The sequence below is a fragment of the Podarcis melisellensis genome (assembly GCF_964234715.1).
Source record: "Podarcis melisellensis genome assembly, chromosome: 5".
Classification (NCBI taxonomy): domain Eukaryota; kingdom Metazoa; phylum Chordata; class Lepidosauria; order Squamata; family Lacertidae; genus Podarcis; species Podarcis melisellensis.
In genome coordinates, this window is record NC_138537.1 from 50,530,192 (window position 1) to 50,549,787 (window position 19,596).

The window sequence follows — 19,596 nt, forward strand, 5'->3', positions numbered from 1 at the left end:
ATGCTTCAGTATGAATAATGTAGTTCTTAACTTTGGAATTCTTCTCCCCACTGTCTCCCTCCCCCATTTTCAGACTGAACGTCAGCTGAGGGTTTATGTTTTGTTTGTACTGATCTATGCATCAAATACATTGTAGGATGCTCAATATAACTACAACAAAAAAGAAGAAAACAATATGCACTTTATTTATTTCAGAATTTATAAACTGTTCTACATTAAAACAATACCAAAGTGGTGTGCAAAAATAGAACATAAAATGCAATACAAATAAGAAAACAATGCTAAAAACATGAAACCAACAATAATTAAAAACTACAAAATAAAAAGAACTAATCCATGAATTAGAAAAAAGGAAAAGTTTTCAACTAACGTCAAAAACAACAGTATTGGGACTTCCATGCAAATTGTATTATAAAATCCATAAACAATCAGAAATACTTTAAAACACAGACTATTTTGTATAAGTGCTGACATGGCTTAGCCATGGAAAACTGTAGGTTTCTTTTTCTATGCTGAATGTGGATGATGTAGATCGATAGGATCAGAGGTAAATGAAGCCTGTTATAAAGTTTTCACTGCTTGTGTGCTCCAGTGCATAGTGGTATGTAATTTATTTATTATTTTTTTGATTCCCAATGAAATACTGGCTCAACAACAAATTTCCTAATAGTTGTTTCTCTTTAAATAAAGACAGAAAACATACTCTCTTATTTTTTAAAAAAGAGTCTGCCATTTGGCTTGGTTTTGTTGTTTTTATCTGTTCCTGTGTAAAAATGTGATTCAGTGAATTGTGGACTGTATTTAAAACTTTTCTGACATTATAGTTACTCTGTTATTTCATAGTTAATCAATATGTTGTATAAATTGGTTTTCAGTAAAGCCATTTGTTGAGCTGGCAGATTGTTCTAAATTAAGGGGGGGCAGTCTTCTTAGAAAACTATTTTTCTAACAATTGGAAGTAGTTAGAAAAAATGAAATATTACTGAAAACATAATTTGATTGAATGGATCTATAGTGGTGATATGAAAAGTTAGACCTCTGCCAAGGGCCTATATAAACTGCAAATATACCTCCTGGGTTAATAGTCCCAGAAGGAAATTATAAAATTCTAGAGCAAAGCTTCCACTTGTTTGGGTATGAATAGGCAATGTACGGGGGCGCTGTGGTCTAAACTACTGAGCCTAGGGCTTGCCGATTGGAAGGTTGGCAGTTCGAATCCCCGCGACGGGGTGAGTTCCCGTTGCTCGATCCCAGCTCCTGCCAACCTAGCAGTTCGAAAGCATGTCAAAGTGCAAGTAGATAAATAGGTACTGCTCCGACGGGAAGGTAAACAGCGTTTCTGTGTGCTGCTCTGGTTTCACCAGAAGCGGCTTAGTCATGCTGGCCACATGACCCAGAAAAACTGTCTGCGGACAAAATCTGCTCCCTCGGCCAGTAAAGCGAGATGAATGCTGCAACCCCAGAGTCGTTCGCAGCTGGACTTAACTGTCAGGGGACTTTTACATTAACCTTTAGGCAATGTAAAGGGTCTGATGCAAATCTGTACCTGAAACTGTGGAGAGACAGTATTAGGCAAGATGGGCCCAGTGGTCTAACTTGGTATAAGGCAGAAATAGCAGGTCAAGAGTACAGGGCCTTGAACCCATATATGTGAATAAGGAAGTCTGGAGTGGTGCTCTGGGCAGACACCCTAGACTCTGAGCTTTCTTTCTTTCTTTCTTTCTTTCTTTCTTTCTTTCTTTCTTTCTTTGGAACATAACTAAGTTTGATCCATTAATTTCTGTGGGTTTACTCTGAGTAAGGTTTAGTTGAATACCATCCTTTTTATTTTACAATGCAGCTATACTAAGTCAGATATTAAAAAAATACAAAACTAGAGGAATGTCTTTCATGTTGATCTCTAATTCTTGGGAAGCAGGTAAATTGTCTTGCTTGTGATTTTAAACTTGCTTGGAAAACTGTGATTTTAATAATTGCTTGTATGTTCTGGCACATGCACACACACAAACAGAAGGACAGCTGGGAAGGGATGAGGAAGCATTCCTTCTCTCAAGTCTGTTCTATCATTTTTCCTAGGCACCCCCAGCCAAGGGCTTAATTCTGTATTGACAAACAAACAAACTCCCATGGTGGCCCAGATACATATGCACACGCACTTCTAGCCTCTAGGCAGCTGTCCTCAGGTCTGTGCCCTGAGGAGCAGTTGCCTCCTAACCAACTTATGTACCATCATTTGACAGGGTGTGCGTGTGCAGCCTGAGGCTTCTCCTACATGGAAGCCATCACCCCTCCTGGTTCTAGGATTCAGTGGGGTAGGGAAGGGAAGGGAAGGGAAGGGAAGGGAAGGAATTCAACTGGTGTGTCCCTTACCTGTACAGCCTTTTCCTCTTGACACTTCCTGCACACTCATCTCTGACTCAGATGGCTGTGACCATTACACACCCACCCACCCACCGCTTCTGCCTTATGGGTGGCACCAAACCATATAAATCATTGGCCTTCTCTCCTAGGTCAATCCCCTGGCCTCTTGCCTCTGTTAGACACTGGCCAGAGTCCTTCCAGTCCCTGACATTCGTATTTGGAAAGTGGAACAAAAGGAGCTAATAAAGAAACACTAAGTTGGATTGGTATTGGTGAAAGGATGTGTTTATTAGTAAGCTCTTGGAGTAGCAAAGAAATGCTTTCTTTTTATGGCCTCTAATGGATGCAGTGTGCATCAACCTACTGCTATTTTCATTACCCTTTTCCCCCTCTCTTTTAGGCAGTAGTGTGAAGTGTGAATAAAGAATGTTTTAGCTATAGTGTTCATCTTTCTGCTTGAAAACAGAGAGTAGCCTTTCATGTTACGTTTCCATCTTGTTGCCTGCTATCATTAATACCACTTGCTCTGGTGCTCTTCAAATGTATAAGAAAGCCATTACATAACGGGCCTGTAGTAATTAGGCAGTGATAAGAAACGGGTTTCACTTTTTGACAAATACAAAATGGGCAAAAGCAAACCTTTCTTTGTTATGTTTTTCTGATTTCCTTTAGTTTTGCACTTGTGTGCTGATATTTATTTGAGAAATTCTTAATTGGTACTAGAATCCATTCATTCTGGCATAGATACTATTTGTTTTGACCTTACTGCCTTTTTTAATTGCCTACAAAGATGCCAGTTGCAGCCTACTCCTTCCATATATATCAAAATGATTAGGCTGACATTAATAAACTTAGCATAGTGTAAATTGGACTTCCACTATTCAGATGAGAGAAAAAGAAAAGACAGAACTTTAACCCCAGGATCATTAAGCAAGGTTATAGAGATATGAGAATAGAACTCAACTCTACACAATAAAAAATAATGGTATAAAATGACTTCATTTTAAGTACTATGCTCTGATGGTTGTTATTCTCAAGGTTTGATATAAAAATATATAAAATACCATTGGAATGAAACTCTTCTCAGTTACAAGCCTCTATGTTCAGGCATTGTCCCAGACACCATTTCCTTTGCATATAGGTGGGAGGAGGAACTGTCACTTGCAAGCACAAACACTTGGATTTCCACTGGGTTTTCTCACTGAAAAGAGAAAATATATCCTGTGACTGAGAGGTACAAGAACTCTGGGTGCATGAATCTGATTGATTTTCTTTTTTGCCAACACAAGCATCTAACCACAATCAAAAACTTTCTTCTGGCTGGCATTGTCTTACCTGTAACCTTATCAACATTCATATGCATCTTTTAACATTAAGTTGTTCCACTTCTATACTGCATGTGGGATACTCAGGTATGGAATGGACTCCAGACGAGTCGCCCTGACTGGCAATTCTTGTGGGAAATATTTATTGTTCTATCACCAGTTGCTTAGCATTCAACTTTTTGTGTTGCAGTAGCCTCTTAGCCTGAAACGAATTACCTTGGAGGGCGGGTGTTCAACCCCTGCAAACCTCCGAGCTACCCCAAGTGTGCCGATAACTCCCTTATGTGTAAGGGTTGTGTGGTTTTGGCTACATGTTTAAGAGCAAGCAAAGACTTGAATTAGAAAGAGGGAATTATCATTAGGAACATTCTGTGACTGGTCTACTTGTGTGAGCAGCATAGCACCAGTGTTACCAACTCAGACAAGATCATGATACCATTTACATGTTGGGAAAACAGCTACAAATGCTTGTAGCTGTTCATTGAGAGGGTGGACTCAGGCAGTGATAGCACATATGCTTTGTCTTCATGCTGTTCTATGTTCAATCCTTGTTGTGTCTAGATGGGGCAGGGAAAGATTGCTGTATAAAATAATGGATACCCACTTCCAGTTAGTGAAGACAATACTGAGCTAGCTAGAGTTGGTAGTATGACTCAAGTATAAGGTAGCTTCCTATTATTACGATGCGTAGGATGTTTTCCACAAGTTAAATGTCAATGTCAAAAGCAATTCTATAGAAATAAACAGATTAATTGGTGTTAGTTCCTCTGTTTCTAGGAAACAGTGTCTGAGACTACATTCAATAAAATACACAATATAAAGTATGGTGTATTTGGGTTTCCCCCCTGAGAACTCAGGGAATGTGATAGAAACTCTCCCAAGCTCTTCAGCTCTCAGAATGGGAAAACATAAACAGCAGTATCCTGTTTGGTGTGGGTGTGCAGGAGATGAGGTTGATTGTACTGCTGCCAGTATGTTTGTTTTGCTTTATTGATGAAATGGTGTTCTTGGCTACACTCATTGCCCACATTATCTTGGGTGTTAGCTATTTGTTTTTATGCAGAGGTAAATTTTGTGGTGATTGTATCTTCCTTATTGAAGGTTGAATGATTTATGCGAGTGTCTGAAAAAGGAAAGGTTGTGGGGTGTGTGCATTTTAATTTTTTTTTTTAAAAAAAATCTGTATATGTCTAAAATGTCTAACTATAACTTTATTTAACTAGATAACCTAGAAAATACCTGGAAACTGAAAGTTTGGATACTTTAATGGTCAGGTTCTGGTTTTATTTATATTTCCATGCTTATGTAGTTTGAAAATTGATCCATAAGGCAATCTGAATGCTTAATAAAACTAATTTTCTTGTCAGAATTATGTAGATGATACCCTAGGGGACCTAATGACCTTGTTGATATAGCCCATGACTAATGCTTCTCCAAGACTTAAGTCTAATCACAATCATAACAGTCTGAGTGAAATCTTTATCCACAGGGATCCAATCATTTGAACTTCACCATTGCCCTCCTATAGCACATGGTAATTAGTCCTTCATATAAGAAATTGGTTTAATCACAGTAGAACTTTCCTCTTTAATGCATATTATTTCATAGGTTTTAAAAGGGGGAAATAGCTAATAGCGCTATTATGGTTAGGAGATTTACTTTTCTCCTACAAGGTAAAAGCAGCTGCCCAGCACCACAAGTCAGACTGGGGTTGGAATGTTCAGGAACGAGTAGTTAGCCCTTTCCCCAGCTTCATGATCTGGATTACCTGCCCTTATAGCTATTCATTCTGCTTTATACCTACATTTTTTTTCCTTGGGGAAAATAACAGATTGGGCAGCAATTAAGGAATCAGGGAAACAATTTGAGCAGCTTGTGGTTACGCTGGCCTTTGTGGGTGGGGGGAACACAGGAAATCTTATCACAAGTTTCCTGATGTCACATCTAGCTTGGCCCTTAGATTTGCATTTTTAGAGAAAGTAGGACTAAATATTGGAACAAATTCTGACTTTTCTTGGCCAAGATTTCCCCCAGTACATATGTTGAAAGTATTTCCATGCATGCAACGGGGAATATTTTCTTAGAAACCACCATGTCTTCAAGGAGACACTTTGGAAAGATCTCAGGGGTATGTGAACCTACTGATGAAAGACCCTATTAACAGAATGCTGCCTTCAGAGCTTTAGCTCTTACACCTGTGTCATACGAAAAACAATGAAGGGACTATTTTCTGCTTAGAAGAATATCTGTAGTCCCCTGTGTAGATATAATAAGAAGATCCCTTCAACCTTTCCAATGTGTGTTCAGTGAAACTAATTGATTACCAGTATTTATAGAATGGAAATAGGTGTTAAAACTTTTGCATAAATCAGATTAAGTTCATTTTATATATGCATGGTGTGTGTGCCTCTGATGTAAACGAACCCCCCCCCCCAAGTTTCTAATTTGCAAGTTAGCCATCTTGTAATAATCAGAAGCATCCTATTTGTGCATTGTTATCCTCATAAATACTTCAGTGGGTTGGGATGTAGATTGAGCTTTTGCACATGCTCAGAACATGATTTTAATTTAATTATTGTCCAAGTCAAGGACACTAATCATTGCTAGTACAGAGCTGATCATACATGCTTCTAAACGTTTATTTTTAAGATTCCAGGGATCAATAGGCAAGCATAAGAAAGCTTCTAACCCTTGCAACATGAGAGCTCTGCAATCCCTAGAGCTTATCTGGAACCAACCACAGGGAATATTCTTGATTCAACTTAGTTAAATAATTGAATTTACACAGCCTTTGTGGAACAACGTGTTTGACCTCACCACCACAATCTAAAAAAGTCAAGGAATTAGGGATTTGGGATGGGCAGGAAAAGAGAGCAGGAAAAGATGTTCTGCCTAAGATTCAGCATAGTCAAATGGCTAAGCTTCATCTGCTTGGTCAGACAACACGAGATAATGCACATTTCCAGGGCCTAGCAATTTCACTGGCTTTGCTCCCAGGTAACCCTCTGATGGCTACCAAATCTGTGATAATTATGCAGGGATTTTGGCAAAAGCAGATGGAATTTTGAGGGATAATTGAAACCAGTAAGGCAGTATTATAAGATGTAGGAGCTAGGATTTCATAAAAGTTCAGGCAGGGGAGCTGACAGCCTATTAAAATTCTTAAGAACTGCAGGGAAAGAATTGGAGCTCCAAGGGGCCACCACTTTCTACCTTGTACTGAACAGGAAGGTCAACTTCCCACTCCCTGGGATAGGATGCAATAGCAGTCAGTCATGGGAACTGAGATCTTAGAGCATTCAAGTGGAGCTCTTAAAGGGCTTAATTCCCTTTATTTGGGCGAGCAGTAATATCTAAAGACAACCATTTGAGCCTGGAGAGAACTCTTGGGGGAAAAATATGTGTACCACCCACGCTGAGGTCTCTGAATAACACTGTAATTTAAAGAGCCAGTTTCAAGCTGACCAGAGGAAAGTTTTCCCATCACCAATTTTGATGCATTTTAAAATGCCTTTTTCAAAGAGTCTCTGCAGTACAAATGTTAAAAATGGATGATGTGTAGATCAAACACAAAATATTCCATTATGCCTTCAGTTTATGATTTTGTCTGTTCTGTCACTTCAAGCAGGGGTTGGGCTTACTGTGAGAATGCAAATTAGAGTAAAATTCAACCAAGGACTCTGTTTTCATCCTCTTTTCTCTTCCTGGCATCTTCAGGTAGAACTGAGAGGGACCCTCACTTGAAACTCTGGGGAGTCACTATCAGTCAGTGCAGACAATACTGAAGTAGATGGACTAATGGTACCTAGGTTCCTATGTACATTCTTTGGTGTAGCCATTAGATTAGTCCCTGCCCCCCCAACTCCCGTTGTCTTCCCCTGTTGTCTTTTCTTTTTGTTTTTTTTTTTGGGGGGGGGGAGTGAGAAAAAAAGTTGGAGAAGGGAACTGTGCATAAACCTTTTTTTTTGTAGCATAGTTTTGTATTTATATTCTTCTTTAAACTGTTTAACATGGAGAACTGTGCATATTCTGGCATGCTATCTAGCAGAGCCTGTTAGCCCATGAGGCAGACTGAGGCAACCGCCTCAAGTGGCAGAAGCCTACAAGTTAGTGCCGCTTGTAGGTGCCCCACCCAACCCGCCGCCTCTGCAGTTGTGGAGAAGTGGTGTCAGAGCTGCCCCTCGGTCCCAGCTCACAGAGGACCAACGCCAGGCTGTGTTTATGTACAAAGGTCTTTATTGAAGTTCAGTTTCCATTTCAAAGCCGCAGCGCGCAGCTCTACGTCCTAAACCCTAGACCGGCGAAGTCCCGTCTGAGTCTCCTCCCCTCTGACACCAGTTTAATATCCTAGCCCTGCTCCACCTTTTCTGCTGCTCTCTCTTTCTCTGGGTCCTTCTGCCCGTTGGTGCATTCCCCTTTCTAGACTCCTCTGACACTGAGTCGCTTAGCTCCTCCCCCTGCCTCCGGCGAGCTTTGGGACCCGGCTCCCAGTCCTCATCCTCTGCGGTCCCGCGCTCCTGTACATTTGAACTTGCTTCTCGCGCCAATCCAGTGACCTTCCTCCTAACCGTTACACTACTCCTGTCACTGCTTCCCTCTTCCGGAATACTGGCCGGATCTGACCTCCCCTCCATTGTCCGACTCTCCGATGAAGGCGTGGTCAGCCCTGCCTCGTCTTCTCTCCCTGGTGGGAAATCCACTGGCCCTGATACTTGGGACTTTTCCCCCTCACTATGCTCTGGTGGGGAAGCTGGTCCTGATTTCCAACTGCTGCTCTGGGAGTCCCTGCTCCCCCCTTGCTCCTGGGGCGTTCCCCTTGGGAACTCTCTACCCCTGGCCACTGGCGCCCCCTTCTGCAAATCTTCCGATTCTTCCGATTCGCTGGAGAGACTCATGGAATCCCTTGGGCCACTGTCATATTCTCCTACGCTCCCCTCAGATTCTTCCCCTTCGCTCTCCATCTCCTCTCTTCCCTGTGCCTCTCCTCCTGAGCCCCTGACAAGTGGCATCAGCAGTGGTGGCAGTTTCCTGTGAGATTTCTGGTTTCCGCTGCGTAACCTAGATAAAGGAGGCTTCGTGGGGGTGGCAGAATTGTGACACCTTCACATTTTGCCTCAGGCAGCAAAATGGAACATACTGCCCCTGGAAACAAGTAATATTAAATTGTAAGCATGAAGAACATGTTCTTACATTAAAAATTAACTTGTGTTCAAAGCTGCTACATCCTTTAGCAGGATGAAAGAAAATGATTTTGCCCCTGAATGATATTGAGAATATATACATGAACACATTAATCTGACAGCTCTTAAAACAAAAGCTCAAACACTTGCTATGTAAACCAGACCAAAGAAGAGTTTGTTGTGTGGTTGTAGAATATTTTGCAAACATTAAATAATGATAGAGTGGATTCTCTGGAATGTTTTCATGCAGAACTTGCCAAGAGAGCTTTTCCTTTCCCAGAAGCAATTTCCCCTTCAGCTATTTCACTACTGATTTTATACAAAATATTTGTTTTCCTATATAGTAGTCCTCATCCATCACTGGAGACAGTGCTTGAGGTGGCATTAACTCAGAGTGCACTTTGTTACATTCCAAATATTATTATTATTATTGCATATCTTTGTTTTGAAGGTGGTTTTTGAAGCTAAAATCCTGGACCGGGAAGCTTTTAGATGCAAGAAGGCTTTTATGGGGGTAAAGTGGGGGGTAGGGGGTTCCACTACAGTTCTTTTCACTGCCCATTTATCTGCTCCTGAAAGTTGGGGGGGGGGCTTCCACAGCAGGATTGAGTGGAACGTGAAGGGCTGCATTTGCAAAGAAAAGTGCTTGTGAATAAAGCAAGTCCTTTTTAAAAGCCCAGTGCAATGCAACTGAGCTGAAAACAAGTAAAGCTGTTTTACAGCATTGCTGTACTTGTGTGACTTCAGAGCTAACAGTTTTATACTTTTTTTATTTAAAAAGGGGGAAAGAAAAAGTAAATTGTCTAAATACAACTACTAAAAATAGATGTTAATATGTTTGGCTTAGGAAGAGCTTGTATTATTATGACATGGCACTGGTTTTGATTTTGGCATGCAGAACTAATTTAATTCAAATAAAGATAAAAGTATTTAAGTGTCCTTAGAGCCTGTTATTTATGATGTGTTTAGAAGTTTCAGGTGTTTCAACAATCATACAGTGAAGGCAAAAAGAAAGGGACTAGGTAGACTGATTGAGGCAGACACAAGCTCAGTTCAGAGTTGTGTGTAGAAGCTTGAGATGTTAACTGGACTGGAGGTGGTTGAGAGGCAGAGGAAAAGCAAATGTTTTGAGCCCTCAGTTGCTTCTATTGCAGACAGAAGAGAGTTCTTCACTGTGAAATCTACGCCATGGATACATGGTTCTTCTGGATGTCCTCTGTGCCAGAAAAAGGTGTAGTTCTTCTCTCAGAGGCTGCCAGTCAAAGTGACTCTGGTCCTCTCTACAGTGGCAATGTCAATGTTAAGCGTTTTCAGCTCATGGCCAGTGGATGGCCATCTTCTACACATGTAATGCCTAGGAGACCTGGCAGGCTGTAAGTTTATACCCTTCTTTAATAAAGCACTAGAATTGATCACGCTGGTGTTCGAGGCATCATTCTTCTGTATACCTGCACCTAACCACTCCCACAAGCCCTCTTTTGGGCCTACGGTTCAGAAAAGTGGTTGACCTGCCGCAGGTTAGTGGACAAGCCAGGACACATGGTCCTGATAACCCAGCTAGATAGGTGGAAGAGGATTGGTTTCTTTTCTGTTTTCCTGGTGCAGTAGTTCAGTCCTCTTGTCAAGTGATACTCTGAGCTCCAAGCACCCACTGAAGCAGGTGGACAGTGGTGGGTCAACACTTTATTGACTGGCGGCTGCCAGGCTTAAGGCGGATTGTGCCCAGTATGTTTCTGGGCACAATTCAAAGTGTTGGTGCTGACCTTTAAAGCCCTAAACGGCCTCGGTCCAGTATACCTGAAGGAGCGCCTCCACCCTCATCTTTCTGCCCGAACACTGAGGTCCAGTGCCGAGGGACTTCTGGTGGTTTCACTGCGAGAAGTGGAGTTGCAGGAAACCAGGCAGAGGGCTTTCTCAGTAGTCGTGCCTACCCTGTGGAACGCCATCCCATCAGATGTCACAGAAATAAACAACTATCAGACTTTTAAAAGACATCTGAAGGCAGCCCTGTTTAAGGAAGCTTTTAATACTGGATGAATCATTGTATTTTAATATTCTTTTGGAAGCCACCCAGAGTGGCTGGGGAAACTCAGCCAGATGGGCAGGGTATAAATAAATTACTATTATTATTGTTATTTTTATTAACCTGACCAGTGAGACACAATGATTTCTCCCACCAACAAAGACAACATAGCACTTGTACCGTATTTCATTCAAGTTGAGCTTATAACTCATAACTGCTGCCTCTTGCATTGATTTTGCTATGTTTGCAGCACCAAAGTGACCTCACCAGGGCAGTATATATGGAGGTCCTGGGCCACCCAGACGACACCCCCTCCCCCGGCTTGGCCTTATTGATGTGGTCCAAAGGAAAAGAAAGAAATACATTTAGCACCAGCTTGACTGCAGGAGTTGCCAGAAGGAGGCAATACAAGACACTATCCACCTGCCTTAAGGACGCCACTCTGGATTTGTGTGCGGTTTACTGCCCAATGCAACAAAGTCTGCAAAATGTTTCTGTATTACTGGGGCCTTTTCCTTAGACAAACTTGGCCCACAATGACAAGCCTGTGAGTGAGTTGCCCCACACCAGATGCTTGCAGCTGTATGATCAATTGGAAATATTGTCTTTGTTGATGGATAAGATTTAGCTCGGTGTTGCCATTGATTGTCTGGGATCAAACAGTTGTGATGCTGGAGAACCACAATTGCCTTCTTTTTAGTTTATAACAACTGCAATAGGCTCCACTCCTTATTAGAACATTGGCAGTGTGGGAGATGGGTAATTAAGCTCTTCCTCCTCACACCATTTCCCCAATCTATCACTTGCCAAAAAAGAAGAATGCTGCCCTTTATAGTATGTGTAGATAAATTCCACTTTCAAGAAGGAACAGATCAAACTCCACTTCTCCCAATCAAAATTGGACCTTCCCTGTGCTTCTCCATCCAAAAAGTTGGGAGATCCAAGCAATGTCCTGCGACATCACATCTTCTTTATTCTTCCGTCTAGTTTAAAGTAAATATAATATGACATAGAGGATTATAACAACAATAACAGAGGATGAAAACAATGGATGACAAGATTCGTACCTATTGAGAAGTGTACCCACTAACCTGGAGACCTAGTTAGTTTATTCCTGCATAACCCATACGTAAATAAAAGTAAAAAGAATGTAGTATTACAATAAAATCTAAAAGTAGCAGATTTTTTAAAAAGCATCATAAAAACAGAATTAATTTTTCACATTTAAAAGGCCTAGGAAAATGAAATGATCTTTGGCCTGTATTGAAATGCTATTAAGGTAGGCACCAAGGGGAGTCTTCCTAGCCACTCCTCAAATGAGGTTCTACTCATGGGCACCAATGCTGAGAAGGCCCTCTCCCCACAATATCCACTGCAACTTGTGCATCTTCTAGGACTATACTGTATCAGTGAAAATGGGAACTATCAAAACTGAGCTTAGAGGAATTCTGGGGAATCCTTGTTAAATATAAGCCATGTTCATATTTCTTGCTAATGAGGTAAGCCAGTGAGACAACACAAAATGGAGCCTACTGTTTTCTGTAGGCTACTGCTTACGTTATGTATCAATATCTGAAAGATTGATTTTTAGCACTTGCAAATTAGCTTCCCCAGCAGCCAGTTTAGGAATCTTTATATTGCAGCACTTAGATACTCTAATTTTCATTTGCTGTGAAGAGGAAATTTCAACATCAAAGAGAAACATTATATAATAGTGATGCCAAAGTGCCTCATCATGAGCCATAGCTATTATGAAGTAGGCAGAGAGGAAGATGCACAGAATCAAATGAAAGACCATCTTGAACAATAATATGCTAAAAGATACTGGCTCTAGAGCAATACTTGAAAGTTTCCTGGTGATTTGTTTTTGAAATGCTTATTTAAAATGCATTGTCAAAATTTACATAAATTGGGATAATAGTTGGATGTCATTTTAAACGTATTTATTATGTTTACTTCTTTGAAACCACTTATAAATATTTCATTCCAAATCTGTGTTTTGTGTCTTGCTTGCTGTTTGGTTTAGTGTGTCTGGAAAAAGATACTCTGACTCATTTTGTGTTACATTTTTAATCATATCATTTAGAAACTTGGTTGAAAACATTTTCTTCATAATGATTTATCCAATGATTGATCCTTTGTCCTCTAGAAATACATTAACATACAATAATTCTTATTTTAACAATCTCTGTGTGTATCTGTGGGGCAAAATTAGCAAATATTTGTTGGACTTGTGGTATCTTGTATGAACTACACCAACAGAGAGATGTGAAAATCCAGGACTTTTGTAATACTGAATTATTTACTAGAGAACATGGATTGTTCAGCCAGAAATACAGATTTTGCTACTGGACAGCTGTATACTTTAACATAATGGTTGAATTTGATTTTTGACATTGATTCGTATCTTTTATTCACTTCCTTGGGGTAAGAAACAGAAGGGGAAGGTAAAGGAAGGAAGGAAGCAGTGAGGATAGACATAGACTTGGGGAAAAGCTAACGACTGTGCTAAGTGAAGTGTTGAATTCTATACTTTCTTATCTAGAGATCACCTTTTCTTACAAGTCTACACGTGTGGAAAACCAAGGAAAGTTTTGCTGTTGGTTTATGCAAGGGATGGGAAACCTGTGGTCCTCCGGATGATTTCTGTTTCCTGTCAGCCCTAACCAGCTTGGCCACTGATCATGCATGATGAGAGTTGTGGTCCAGTAACATCTGTAGGACAGCATGTTCCTCACATCTGATGCATTCATTCATAGAATCAAAGAATTGTAGAGTTGGAAGGGACTCAAAGCATACTCTAGTGAGCCTCTGCAATGCAGAAATCTCAGCTAAAGCAGCCATGACAGATGGTCATCCAACCTCTGGTTAAAAACCTCCAATGAAGGAGAGTCCAAACCTCCTGAGGGAAACCATTCCACTGTTGAACAGCTCTTACTGTCAAGAAGTTCTTTCTAATGTTTAATCGGAATCTTCTTTCTTGTAACTTGAAGCCATTGGTTCAGGTCCTACCTTCCAGAGCAAGAGAAAACAAGTTTGTTCCCTCTTCCATGTGACAGCCCTTCAGATATTTGAAGAGGATTATCATTATCACCTCTCAGTCTCCTCTTTTCTTGACTAAACATACTCAGCCCCTTCAACAGTTCCTCATAAGGCTTGGTTTTCAGACCCTTGTTCATCTTGGTTGCCCTCCTCTGCGCATGTTCTAGCTTGTCAACATCTTTCTTAAATTGTGGTGCCCAGAATTGGACACAGGATTCCAGGTGTGTTATGAGCAAGGCAGAAAAAAATGGTACTATTACTTACCTTGATCTGAACACTGTACTTCTGTTGATGCAGCCTATAATGGCATTAGCTTTTTTTGCTGCGTGCAGGCAGCCTGCTTGCAGGCTGCTGACAAATCTAAAAGAATCAGCAGCCCTGACCCGCCTCGATCCAGTTATCTACGGAGATCATCTTACACTTGCCCATATTGAAATTTATTTTGTTAGTTTGGGCTCAGCCATCAAATCTGTTACGGTCATTTTGAATCCCGATTCTGTCTGCAGCATTAGCTACCCCTCCCAGTTTGGTGTCATCTACAAATTTGATGAACATCCCCTCAATTCCTTCATCGAAATAATTTGTAAAGATGTTGAACAACAATGGGTCCAGGACAGAACCCTGTGCCACCCCACTTGTCCCATTTTTTCCAGGATGACAAGGAACCATTAATGAGTATTCTTTGGGTTCGGTCAGTCAATCAACCAACTACAAAGCCATGTAACAGTTACCTCATTCAGCCCACATTTTACCAGTGGTAAATTCCTCACAAGATATTCCTTGCAAGAATAGTATGGAGGACTTTTGTCAAAAGCCTTACTGAAATCAAGAGACACCATGTCCACAGCGTTCCCCTGATCCACCAAGCTTGTAACTCCATCAAAAAAAGAAATGAGAATCATCTCGTATAACTTGTTATTGAGAAACCTATGATATGTCTTAGTAATCACAGCATCCTTTTCTAAGTGCTCAGAGACCAACTGCTGAATTATCTGTTTAAGGGTCTTTCCTGGTATCATATCAAGCTCACTTTTTTCACCTTTTGGAAGATGGGGACAACATTTGCCCACCTCCAGTTTGCAGGGACCTCACCTGTTCTCCAAGAAATCTCAAAGATTATAGACAAAGGCTCTGAGATTATATCTGCATACTGTTGATTAAAATTATGTGTGATGCTGTTGTCTGCTGCATATACCATATGAAAAGAATTCATAGCCCTTCCTTCTTCCTTTATTAGAAATTCCCAGCTAAAACTGTTAAACTTTATACCTTACACTTTTTAAGTACTGTATGCTTAAGGGAATTGAAAGGCCAAGGGGCACCTTGATTATTTAGAGTAGATGATATTAGTGTGACAAAGTAGCTTGGAAACTATCCAGGTTTCACATTAGGGCACATTTCTTTTTATATAGATCTATGAACTATTATAGATAAGAGAATAGATACTGCAGGATCACAAATAAGTTAGCATAATATTAAAATTCCTGCAACTTGTGCCTGAGAAATACAGATGCTGTGCTTGATTCTTTGGCTGTTTCATTCAGCTGGAGTTTATGGCAGTTGGTTTGAATAACCCCTGAACTGATCATATACTGCTCAACCGTCCCGATTTAAGCAGGACATCCCGGAATTACAAAAGCCATTCTTGGCTTATGGTTGTACCCAGGAATCTCCTGGTTTTTGCTCCTATGCTCTGGTGCAAGTCAGCTGGCTGTCGTGAGAGCTCGGGATCAAAAAAACAAGCATCCTGATTTGGATCTCCTGTATGTTGGGAGCATATGGAATCATGGGGTTCTCAATAATCACTTAAGGGACAAAACAATACCTTTTTCTCAGGAACTCATAAAATATTCAATACTATATATATACTGGATGTTTAAATAAGACTTTCAAGCATAACTTTTAAACTGACATTGTCCCTCTGAAAGCCAGCTTATTTTCATGCTTACATGTTACATTATCAAATTGTTTTTTAAATTGGTAAGTTATGATGTTAACCTTTAGATTCATTCTGTAAAGATGGGGTGTGAATGTTTAAAATAATCTCTGCAACATAGATATAAAGATATCCATTCTAAATTCTGTTGACACCCATCAACAGAAGACATAACTTCTGCCTATTTGTCAAATGACAACATTGTTATTTGACAAATCCCATCAATTTACGCTGTTTAAATTCACAGTATCTCACTATTTGTTTTACCTTAGTTACTACAAGTAAATAATGTTCCAATGCTAAATGCAAGTGAGTAGTTAAAAGCCTCAGTCCTTTAACCAACCAAATGGCAAATATGTTGAAAATAAAACAGGGTGTTGGTATAGTGACCACCTTGTATGCATGGATCAATTTGTTTTCTTCTGGCCTATACATTGACCTCCCAAGAAGGACTCAGAGAGATATTAAGGAATAACTATTAATAGCCAGTCAACAGAAGGGTAATGAGTTTGACAGACTGGGTATTATTGGAACAAACTAGAGATTTTGTTAATATTTTAAAAATGCTGTTGCATTTGTCCTTGGAAATGTACTTTTTGGTATCATGCCAAAGCAGTAGTAGTATTTCATTAGTGCCATTTAGGACAAATGATCAGTGATCTATAAGTTTAATTTTCTACCTATAACTAGTCACATTCAAGTTGTGAGCTCAAGGAAACTGGCAGCCCCCATAATGCCTTAAAGTGCTAACTGGACAGGGAAGTGGTGATGGAGAGAAAGTGCTGCAGGTCAACAGCATAGTGTGGGAAATTGGTCTTTAAATTTCCTATCCACATGCATATCCGCAGCCCTGAACCTGTACACTTTCACAGCTGGGATTTTTTAGAGCTTTTATTCCAACTCTGTAACAGAGTGTCAGGGCTAGGTGCTCTGTGGTCTGGACAGTGAGATCAAAATCTAAGTGCTGTAGCAATGTAAGTTAGTGGCCAAGGTTTAGGAGGTGAGTAAAGCTGCATAGCCAGTCCCCAACCTCAACAATACAGCAAGTCTGGCAGAGTTTAATTATTTCGTTCTGGAGCCAATTTCCTACCCATTTGAACAGAAGGGGCCTTCAGCAGAAAGGGGGCCTTCCTATCTTCGGAGGTATTTGATTAGTTTTCATTCTGCTACTGCTACAAATTTATGTTGAATTGAATCCAGAAATGTGACTTTGGAAGTAATTCTGGCAGTGGTAGAGTTCTGTGAAGTGTTGTTCAAGAGCTAGCTACACACACACACACACACACACACACCTTTCTTCTGTCACCTGCATAACCTGAAAATCTGCTCTTGGAGGCTGGTGGACCCTCTAGAACAGCATAGCATGTGGCAAGAGCTTTGCAGCAGAAAGGGGAAATTGCTGAAAATTGGGAACCCTCTTTGCACAAATGGAAATAACTTCTGTTCATGCAACTACACCTTTAGATCCAAGGTTTTGTCTTGTATTTGCAGCTTTTTATTGACGGTATTTTGATAAGAGTATTTTACTGTATTTTATATGCATTTTGTTAGCCTCTTTGAGGACTTTTACAGATTTCCTAAATAAACAAGACAACGTGTAAAAGAGTAGAAATGAACAAATAGATCAGTTAATTGCTTTTGAAAACTAAAAAAACCAGGACCAACTTGACATTTTAAGGATAATGATGATGATACCAGGTGAATATGCCTAGCATATGTACACAATGAAAGAGTTGTATTTCTGCTCACTTGGGAATGAATGAATGAATGAGATATTGAGAATATATTCTGTGCGCTATATTGTTGCTAGCTACAAATTTTCAAAACCAATTCTTGTCTACCATGGAAGTTCCACAATATAAGCAAGCAAAAGTAGAGAGACTACTAGTTTGTGCTTGTATTCATCTTTTAACAGAGGTGAGGGAGGGTTATCTCTGCAAAAAAAAAAAAGGGTTTAAAAGATGGTGGTAGATTCTGCTATCAAAACATCTATGAAAACAAATATCTGTCATTCATTTTTGCAAACAAAATGTAAGGAATACATCATGTATTATTTGCAGTTGCTAAAGTATTGTAGCTGAAGATAGCAAAATAAAAAATTGGTGTAACTTAAGTTTATTGTTGCAGTGAAAAGTGAGCTATTACCAGCAAATTGATTTTGCTGTATAAAATATGTATACTCTAATCATAAGTGATGGCATTACGAAGTAAAGAAATGTAAAGAAGGATGTATAATGGCTTTAGTCTAGTATAGCCCCACTAATGGGCTCATTTAGGGGTTTCTTGATTCTATAGAAGTCTTCACTTACTATTATGCTGCCTTTTCAAACCTTGAAGATAAACAAATGAGCTGTTTGAAACACATAGAAGACAAAATAGTTAAACATATAACAAAAACCCTGAATAAAGATTCAGGTTGTATTTTAAAAATGTCACTGATTATTTATTTTGTGCTATTACATAAAATCATTCTGTGCTAATATTTCACATACTTTTAGAATAAAATGAGTATACTATGTATTTGATTGGGATGTACAGTATTAAGATGAACAACACAGAGGTACATAATGAAAATGGAGATAAATTCACCTTCCCACCTCTATGCATTTCCATATTCTTGGAGACCTAAATGTGGGATGCTTCTAAAGCTTTGGGATAAGCCAAGGCACCCATACCTGCATCGGCCATGAGGTTGTGCATATGCAAGGCAAGCCTGTTTTTGCTTAGCTCTTTCCTGCCCAAAGACACAAACAGATGGGCTTCAGCTTCAGTGGTAACTAAAGGCTCGTCCACACTTTTTCAGTTGCTTTCCATATTCTTACTCTCTGTTTTGTGCTGTCAATTCCTGATCCACAAGAGGACCTTTCCTCTCATTCCATGACTGCTAAGCTGACTCAGGAGTCTTTAGTGAGGTGCCTTTTTTAAAGTCCATGTATGCTATGTCAGCTGGATCACCTGTATCTATATGCTTCAAAGAACTCTAATAGGATAGTGAGGCAGGACTGGCCCTTGCAAAATCTACAGTGGCTCTGCTTCAGCATGGCTTGTTCTTCAGTATGCTTAATTATTTTATCTTCAACAATACTTTCCATCAGTTTTTCGAGGACAGATGCTAAGATGAAATGTTTTCTTCATTTTTACCTCCTCTTGTCAAAATACAGTATTTGAGTACTGAAGGTGAATTAAACTGGAAAGTCAGCTTTGTATTAGGAAATACAGTAGTACCTCGGGTTAAGAACTTAATTCGTTCTTGAGGTCTGTTCTTAACCTGAAACTGTTCTTAACCTGAAGCACCACTTTAGCTAATGGGGCCTCCTGCTGCCGCTGCGCTGCTGCTGCACAATTTCTGTTCTCATCCTGAAGCAAAGTTATTAACCCTAGGTAATATTTCTGGGTTAGCGGAGTCTGTAACCTGAAGCGTATGTAACCTTTAGCGTATGTAACCCGAGGTACCACTGTACAAGTTACTAGATTCTTTCTTACATGAGAGGGATCTTTTAGCTTCTGGTTTTGTTATATACGGCCTGGATGACTATTGTAGTTCTTTATTGTATTTGCTTATATAGCTTTTAAATCACCATTATTAGATGAATGTTGCAAGAGCCAGTGTGCTGCAATAGTTAGTGGCAGGAGTCCTCATGTTCAAATCCCCATACAGTAACGGGGTGGGGAGTGGTTGCAGTGTGGCACAGGGAGCAACATTGGGCGGTTGGCTAACAGTTGGGGGAT

At 40.1% G+C, this 19,596-nt stretch overlaps 1 protein-coding gene across 3 annotated transcripts in view; it reads left to right on the forward strand.

Annotated features, from left to right (window-relative positions):
- ATRNL1 (attractin like 1) overlaps positions 1-19,596 on the forward strand; it is a 515,103-nt gene that overhangs the window by 177,015 nt on the left and 318,492 nt on the right. The gene's annotated exons all lie outside the window — the stretch shown is intronic.